This window comes from Stigmatopora argus, chromosome 20 (assembly GCF_051989625.1).
Source record: "Stigmatopora argus isolate UIUO_Sarg chromosome 20, RoL_Sarg_1.0, whole genome shotgun sequence".
In the NCBI taxonomy this organism is placed as follows: Eukaryota; Metazoa; Chordata; class Actinopteri; order Syngnathiformes; family Syngnathidae; genus Stigmatopora; species Stigmatopora argus.
This window is the reverse complement of record NC_135406.1, coordinates 11,045,754-11,055,330: the sequence shown is the minus strand read 5'-3', so window position 1 is coordinate 11,055,330 and position 9,577 is coordinate 11,045,754. Positions and strand designations below refer to the sequence as shown.

General features: G+C 39.7%; 1 protein-coding gene and 1 pseudogene across 3 annotated transcripts in view; both read left to right on the top strand.

The window, feature by feature from the left end:
• LOC144065517 (uncharacterized) overlaps window positions 1-9,577 on the top strand; it is a 145,037-nt gene that overhangs the window by 23,718 nt on the left and 111,742 nt on the right. The window lies entirely within an intron of this gene.
• On the top strand, window positions 3,411-7,811 carry LOC144065547 (uncharacterized; annotated as a pseudogene). The gene is made up of 3 exons (XR_013297194.1): window positions 3,411-4,097; window positions 4,157-4,267; window positions 4,970-7,811. The product of XR_013297194.1 is annotated as an uncharacterized LOC144065547 (transcript).

Below are 9,577 nucleotides of genomic sequence, written 5' to 3'. Positions count from 1 at the left end.
AATTGGAAGACATCTTTCACATATCTGGTTACAACTTGCAAAGAGCCACACTCATAATGCGCCTTTGTTCCTGAGCATTTCTGACGTGCAGTCTCCTCTTCTCTGTATTTAGTCGCACATAACTGAAAACATTTCAATGTAATCTGATTCAAAACAATTGCCATTATTAGATTGAAACCAAAACACCTGTGTAAGAATTTGCAGTATAAGCATAATAATTTCTTTATAAGGTAAACTGCCGGCGGCCCAGACAAAACAATTTATGAGTCCTTCGTAGATCATTGCGAACTTGCATCTGGGTGTCTGGGTTGCGAGGGCTATCTCCCAGTAACAGTCCTTGGAGGGTGAGGTGTTATGTCAACAAGCTGGAGCCAGCGGGGTGACCTCGAGTTTGTCACAGTCTCAAATTAAAGACACTCATACAAAATTAATTAAAATACATACATCTATAACATCATCATAGCCTTATTACTTATTAAAAATGCTTACAAAACATATAGAAACATCCCATAATAAATCCAACAGTACCTTTTGGGCATTGGCCTCGTTTGGGCCTGAGGTTACCTTGCACATAATGTCTGCAACAAGTTAAACAGTTCATACCAAATTTTTTTAAAGTAGGTATTTAGACCTGTTGGCACATGGAACACACGCTGTGCCATGTCCATCATCCCCCCTGTTGCGACATGAGACTTTCCATGGCTCAATTTTGCTACCATTCGGAATAAATTCTTTGGTAAGCACGGTAGGCCTTTTGCTGTGTATAGGCCGTCTGCAGACTGTTCTGCGCCTTCATGCATCCATGCATCTTTTTATTTCTGTGGTGCAATGTTTCGCATATCAATTAATACTGTTTTTGGGATTGATTCATTTTTTGTTGTTGTTGTGTATACTGTGAAGTAAGTGTTTGTGCTGCTGTATCTGCTCTATCATTTCCTCTACTGATTCTGTCGCTGCTTTTAGTATGTGCCTTACATTTGCATACAGCTCTGTGGCTGGGAAGCAGTACTGCGTTAAGTAATTTTTTTCAGCAGTTCGGCATGTTCTACTGATTTGCCTATGGATGTTTTCATCCCTCTTCTATTCCATTGTGCAGCAAATACATGTAGAGTGGAGTGTGCATATTGTCTGTCTGTATAAATTGTGACCTTTAGACCTTTAAACAATGTGCACACCTTTGTTAATGCTATAATTTCTGCAGTTTGAGATGAGAGATTAGATGGCAGTTATTCTGCACATAGGACTTTGTTGTCTGTAACGACTTGATTTTTCCTTTGTTCTGGTTTGGATGCTGATCCATCTACGTATACATAAGTGCTGTGTGGAATAGGAGTGTCTTTTAGATCTGGTCTTGGTTTGCAGCCTTTGTTGGTTCTTTCATCACATTGGTGTGGATCTCTGTCTTCTTCAGTTGGTATTAACGTTGCTGGGTTCATGATATTGCATCGCTTAATGGTGAGATGGGGTTGCGATAACAATGTGGCTCTAATGGCCAGGTGTCTTGCTGGTGACAGGAACAACATTTTTGTTCGTGTTATCAGTAGATCCACTTCATGAGGGACTTGGAGTGTGAGTGGATGGAACAGTACAAGTTCAGCTGTCATCTGGACGGCTAATGCTGCTGCGCTCACTGCTAGTACACGGGGGTAGAGCAGCTGCAACTGGGTCCAGTTGTTTTGAGTAGAACGCTACTGGTTTCATCTTTGTTCCATGTGGTTGTAGTAATACTGATGTCATGAACGTCCCTTTGCAAGTCACTGTTTGGGTGAATTGTTTTTTATAGTCAGGAAGCGCCAGGACTCCTGATTCCAAGATTTGTTGCTTGACTTCCATGAATGTTCGGTTTCCTTCTTCAGTCCATGTTACTGGGTTCCTCATTGTCATCTCAGTAGCATAGATCATGTCTAGCAAAAGACCGGCGACCAATCGACCATGTACCCAGTGCGTGTGCGGTCGATTGGTCGCCGGTCTTTTGGTCACCGGTCTTTTGGGCGCGGTCTTTAGGTCGCCCGGAAGTTTGGTCGTCGTCTTTTGGGTCGCCGGTCTTTTTTGTCGCCGGTCTTTTGGTCGCTTATCAAACAAATAAAAGTATTAGTATACTTTTAGTTAGACAGTATTTAGATCGTTTCAACAGTAATTAGACTCTAAATACTGTAAATACTGTTGAAACGATCTAAATACTGTTGAAACGATCTACATATCTAATATCAAAATATCAATATGAGCACTCATTTAACACATCAATAAGAGCACTCATTTAACACATCGGCTGCTGCCATTGACTGTCATAGGCGTCCAATGAACCTTCATTCTCTCTGGGAGAACTTGCAATGTTGAAATAGTTTAGATTAGATGGTCATTTTTATCAAACAAATAAAAGTATTAGTATACTTTTAGCCCGGAACTTTGACATTAAAATAAAAGGCAATAAGTAAAATTAATTTATTAAAAAGAAGACAAAGCAAATTCAAAAACTTAAAAATTCTAACAATCTCTGGGAGAAATAAGAGCACTCATTTAACACATCAGCTGCTGCCATTGACTGTCATAGGCATCCATTAACACATTATTATTTTATTAACCAAATAAAAGTGGGGATTTGGATTAAATGTTCCGACATCCGGGTGCCACACAAGATCTACATCCGGGTTACCACGAGGGATCTCCATTCTTCTCCGGACGGCCAAGTACGCGACTACTCTCCATTCGGTGTGCAAGCAATCAGAGACGGACGAAAACGACCGCGAATTGACCGTAAGTAGCACTCTTTAATGAAAATGACCTGGACATTTTGTCACCCAATGTTAAACTCTATCAATTGCATGCCAATTAGTATTATATTTGTTCATATCCATACGAGTGACGACGACTATCGAAACGGCCGCGCGCGCGAGAAAATACTGGAACCAAACCAAAAGACCGGCGACAAAGAGATCGGAGACCAATCGACCGTTTACCCCCCTCAACCCCCCCAATGTTAAAATCTATCAGTTGCATGCCAATTGGGTGAACAAATTTGTTGATATCTATACGAGTGACGACAACTATCGAGACGGCCGCGCGGGCCTGTGCTCGCGAAAAGTTTATATATATATATATATATATATATATATATATATATATATATATATATATATATATATATATATATATATATATATATATATATATATATATATATATATATATATATATATATATATATATATATATATATATATATATATATATACATACATACATACATATATACATATAGTATTATCATTCCAAAGGTTTATTCAAACTTTCTATTGGTAAATTGATCTATGATATATGTTGTAGGCCACGAGTATCAAACCCCTGTTAATATATATTGTTTGGCTTCACGTATTTTTCTTATAAATATGAAAACATGTGTTAATATTAATAGGATAATAGTACGTATAACTAAGTGGCATATTCATTAATCCCGATACTCGTATCATCAATTTGCTTTTTGTATATTTAAATTTTAATACCGTTAAACCTGGCAAACACTTTGACTGGTGTCTCTATATATTTTAACAGAGTTCATACCCGAATGGCTTTTCTCTAAATTAAATGATTTCGTTATTATCTTGGTTGTATTGATTGTATGAGTTTTTAAAACAAAATGACTAAAAAAGATCAGTTGGTTATAATTTTTCCATTGGAGAAAAGGTTTATAATTCACACAAAATTTCCACAATGTTTTGTATTTATATTCTTTTTTTCCTTTCTCTTTTTTATGTTTTTCCCGTCTGAAGGCAAAATCGTCGCCGCTTGTATATGACGCCATCGCCACTCGCCGTCTCGTCCATTTGCTGTCGAACGACGGCGCTTGCTATACTTTTGGAAAGCGATTTGCTTCTTTTTTTAATCACTTCTTAGCCGTATGACTAATCCAATAAAAGTGTGCGAAATCCATACGAGACCACACAAAAAATCCTTTAATCTCGAATCTTTTGGATGAACGGTGACATTTTTGGCGTTCTTAGCTTAGCCTAGCCGAGTTTAGCTGCTGGCAAAGAGAGGAAACACGACTCTTGAAATTAACGCTTCGTCTATCAAGCAAATATCAAGCCCGAAAATGTCAGGTGAGTTAACTTTTCCTGTTTTTGGTGAGAATTTGTGACAAATCCCATTTTTTCATCAGTTCCTACTATGTTGCAAAATGTACGCAAAATACACAATTCGAGCAGGGGACCCCCAAAAAGACACCCCCACGGAGAACATGACGCCATCAAGTCTCGACTGTTTGCAAAAGGTGCTTTTCTTTTTTATTCGTATTCTATTTTAGCCACTTTTTGTGTTTAATCGCTCTCCCAATTAAACGTTTCTTAAAGACTATTCCTTCAAATATATAAAGTATTAATTATAGAGCTATAGTTTTCTTTACCAACTCATTCTTTGACAGCAGTTTGATGATTTTAAAAGTTCTGTAATAAAGATGAAACAACTCGTTTCTTACACTACGAAAAGTAAATAATAAAACCTGCAGGCGTCTTTATTTCTCAAAATTTACCTTCAAACCAAAAGTTGCTGTAATATGAAATAAATAAAATAATCAACTGAAGACATCAACATTTGCAAGCAGATTATTTTCAGCCTCACAAAAAGAAACAATGTAAATTAACCTCACGCATGTCCATTAAAAAATAAAAGAAAAAGTTGGATGTACTTAACCCATTTTAACCCAAAATAACAAGTTTTAGATTTTTGCAACGTTTCAAGAACATGACCATAAAATAAAAAAAAAAGATAAAATATTTAAAATCTGAATTCACCACTATTTTGGCTTTAAATTGTGTAGTGGATGATTGGATTGAACCTGAAAGGTGACTTTTCTGGCATATATCTTTCCAAAATAATCTACCATGCTGTGATAATAAACGTGTAAAAGTAAGAAAAAAAAGTTTCCCCATTTTTGACTGCATGTAGCGACACGTATTATCTTTGTATTTTGCAGGTTTCAGAGAATATCTTGGTCCTGATGGGCAAGACTTTGTTGGCCTTAAAGAGCTCCCCCAAATCAAAGAGGAGGAGCCAGAGTTCCCTCAACAACAAATGGGAGACGAGCAACTTCCAATCAAAAGGGAGGAAGATCATTTCACCTGGTCACTTGGTGAGTTCGTGAAGAGGGAAGATGTTCTGGGCATGGCCGGCGAAGGTGCGGAGCCTGTAAACGCCTCAGGATGGCCCCAAATTAAAGAGGAGGAGCCAGAGTTCCCTCAACAGTGCAAAAGAGAAGAGCAACCTCCAATCAAAAACGAGGAATGTGTCAAATGGTCAACTGGTGAGCCTTTCAAGAGTGAAGATGATCTGGGCGTGGCCAACAGAGGGGCGGAGCTTCTAAGTGGCAGCTCAACAGAAGGATGGCGAGCAGAAAATTTAATTGCTCCTTTATCAGATGACAACGACTTGCTTTTTGACGATGATGATGTTGAAGATGTTAAGAAAAATCCCAGTGGCGACAAATTCTGCAAATGCTTTCAGTGTGGGAAAACCTTTGGGAAAAAATCTTCTTTGAAAACACATATGAGGAGCCACACTGGGGAGAAACCCTTATGTTCAGTTTGTGGTAAAACATTTACACACAAGGGAACATTTAAAAGACACACAAGAACCCACACTGGTGAAAAACCATTTTCGTGTTCAGTTTGTGGTCAAAGTTTCACACGGAAGGGAATCTTAATTAGTCATGCAATAACACACACAGGTGAAAAGCCATTTTCGTGTTCAGTTTGTGGTCAAACATTCACACAGAAGGGAAGCTTAATTAATCACACAAAAACCCACACTGGTGAAAAACAATTTTCGTGTTCAGTTTGTGGTCAAAGATTCACACGGAAGGGAATCTTAATTAGTCATGCAAGAACACACACAGGTGATAAGCCATTTTCGTGTTCAGTTTGTGGTCAAACATTCACACAGAAGGGAAGCTTAATTAATCACACAAAAACCCACACTGGTGAAAAACAATTTTCGTGTTCAGTTTGTGGTCAAAGATTCACACGGAAGGGAAATTTTAAAAGACACACAAGAACCCACACGGGTGACAAACCATTTTCATGCTCAGTTTGTGGTCAAACATTCACACAGAAGGGACACTTAATTAGTCATGCAAGAAGCCACACTGATGAAAAAACATTTTCATGTTCAGTTTGTGGTAAAACATTTACACACAAGGGAACATTTAAAATGCACACAAGAACCCACACAGGTGAAAAACCATTTGTGTGCTCAGTTTGCGGTAAAGCCTTTCCCCTAAAGCACAACTTAGAAGACCACACAAGAACCCACACTGGCGAAAAAACATTTTCCTGCTCAGTTTGTGGTCAAAAATTCACACGGAAGGGAAACTTAATTAATCATGCAAGAACACACGGGTGAAAAACCATTTGCGTGCTCAGTTTGTGGTAAAAGATTTACAGAGAAGGGAAATTTAGAAATACACACAAGAACACAGACTGGTGAAAAACCATTTTCGTGCTCAGTTTGTGGTCAAAGATTCACACAGAAGAGAAACTTAAATAGTCATGCAAGAACACACACAGGTAAAAATCCATTTTCATGTTCAGTTTGCGGTAAAGCCTTTTCTCAAAAGAAAGATTTACAAAGACACACTGGCAAAAAAATATTTTCCTGTTTGTGGTCGAACATTTTCCCAAAGGAAAGCTTAAAAGAACACTTATTAACCCACACTGGAGAACAATGTCTTCCTGCTCAGTCTGTGGCCACAGATTCGCTACAACCGCCCAATTAAAAAGCTACACAATTGAAAAACCTGAAAAAAAGACTTAACAACCCGCACAGGAGAAAAGCCCTCTTTTGCTCAATTTGTGGTAGGAATATCTTAAAAACACAATTACCCACATCCGTCAGAAACCCTTTTTCTGCTCAGCTTCTTGCCAGAGATTTAGTCGTAAGGATAGACTTAAAAGACACAAATGTGTTGTGATAAGCATTGGGCAATGACGGCTTTGCTTGCTTTATCAATTTCTGTATGAAAGATCATTGTAATCGCAGTATAATTGTATTTTGCATTCTGAAAATCTTGTTTACACTTTTTAATGTGTAATATCGATCCACACTATTCAAATACAGTAATACCTTAAGATACGATCTTATTGCGGGATTGAGCTAGTATGTCAATTTACTCGTATCTCAAGTCAATTCTTCCCATAGAAATGAACAAAATACAAATTAATCTGTTTCCATCCTAAAAAAACACCAAAATTTGTTCTAATTTACTACCGACTCACAATTGGGAACCATCTGGTATGCTCAAATCTCAAATTTGTCTCGTATGTTGGAACACTTGTAAGTCAAGGTATTACTGTATAAGAAAATTGAGTTTCGTTGAAGATTTTATTTAATTTACTATCTAAATAATATGGAAAATATCGTCACAGTTAAAGACATGCCTAAGAAATTTGAAATTTTGCAGTTTTTGTCTATTGAATTTGCAAGCAAATCCAATAAGAATATTGAGTGTTATTCAAACATGATACATTTGAATGAAAATGATTGATATATTGAATCTAGGATCTAAGAAACATTATAAGAAATATGGTGTGAAAGATAATGAATTTGCTCAAAATAAATAAATAAGTCGTACAATGTCCTTATACTTTTGTCATATTATAAGATGAATCATGATTTTAAACCGAGACCAGAACCAGAACATGCTCTCAAAGTGTATGAAACTAGAATGCAATTAAAAACTTGTTGTTGTTAATATTTGAAATAGATGACAAAAAGAAAAATGGACTAAATGTAATGAAATAAAAATGAATTTTCCTATTTGACTATTTTCTGTTCCTTTTTCACAATGAATTTTAGGCCTTACCTGACATGTTTCGCGGTATCACTTCCGCCTTCATGAGAATATCAAGGCATTTCAAAAAAACAATGCGTTTTTTATCAAATTCCGATCTTGTGAAAATGATGCGATCGGGCCAGATTTCCGAGCTGATTTTTGATCAGTAGGAATCCCTCAGAAGAAAATGAGAAAGGAGAAGTTTTACCGAATTAATAATTTTCAAGAACAAATTTTCACAGCAATGGTAACACTTGGAAGTGGGGTAGTTTGCTTCTACCAAAAAGAACTGATGTTTGTAGCAGAGAATGGTTTCGGTCCATTGACCTCTGGGTTATGGGCCCAGCACGCTTCCGCTGCGCCACTCTGCTTCTTCTGAAATATCACTTCACACTTTACAAGGTAACTCACAAAACTGATCAATCACATTGAAGCAGATATACTGAGAGCACGTGGGTATTCCCACCTGCTGACAGAGCTCCTGAGGACCACCAGCGCAAGAACTTTGGTCTCGGCCGGGGACTGGCATAGCCTTGGTTAGTCCTGCTATTCACAGAGTCATCCATTACGCATTTAAAAATTTCCATTACAATAAAAAAGGCGGTACGAGACATTCGGCCCAGGGATTTACAAAATAAGATACCATGTTGAATTTAAACATGCACTTAAGCTAATAATACCCCACCGACGAATCATTACCTTATCATGGTGGTGGGGTTTGTCAGTCCCAGTGACCCTTGGAGCTATGTTGTCCGGAGCCTTGAACCCCGGGGTAGGGTTATCCATGGCAAACTGGTCTGATGCGAGGGATCAGACGAAGAATGGCTCAGAAGACCTCTTATGATGAGCAACATTATTGGACTACATCTTCCTTCACCCGGACGCGGGTCACCGGGGCCCCACTCTGGAGCCAGGCCCGGAGGAGGGGAGCGATGGCGAGCGCCTGGTAGCCGGGCCTAGACCCATGGGGCCCGGCCGGCCGGGCACAGCCCGGAGAGGCGACGTGGGTTCCCCCTCACATGGGCTCACCACCTGTGAGAGGGGGCAAAGAAGGCGATCCCCGGCTGCAGAAACTATCTCTTGGGGCGTGGAATGTCACCTCCCTGGTTGGGAAAGAGCCTGAACGTGATGTTGAGAAATTCCGGCTCGACATAGTTTGGCTCAGCACTACACAGCTTGGGTTCCGGTACCACTCCTCTCAAGGGGGGTTAGACACGTCCAGCATCCCTCCATCTTCAGGTGGGGGGACGGCACCTGATTTGTGTGCATGCACCAAACAGCAGTTCAGAGTACCTACCCCTTTTGGAGTCCTTGGAGGGGGTGCTGGAGAGTGCTCCTTATGGGGACTCCCTTGTTCTGCTGGGGGACTTCAATGCTTATGTGAGACCTCGAGGGAATGATTGGGAAGAACGGCCCCCCTGATCGAAACCCGAGTGGTGTTCTATTGTTGGATTTCTGCGCTCGTAGTGGATTGGCAATAATGAACACCATGTTCAAGCATAAGGGTGTCCATATGTGCACTTGGCATCAGGACAGCCGCATGTCTTGGATACTCGGGTAAAGAAAGGGACGGAGCTGTCAACCGATCACAACCTGGTGGTGAGTTGGCTCCGATGTTGGGGCAGATGCCAGTGCAGCCCGGGAGACCTAAACGTTTCGGTCCCCTATTAGAAGCACTTTCAATTCCAACTCGCCGCTCCCTGCTCGACCTCACCCGTCCAAGCTCCCCGCTCGACCTCGCCCGTCCCAGCTCCC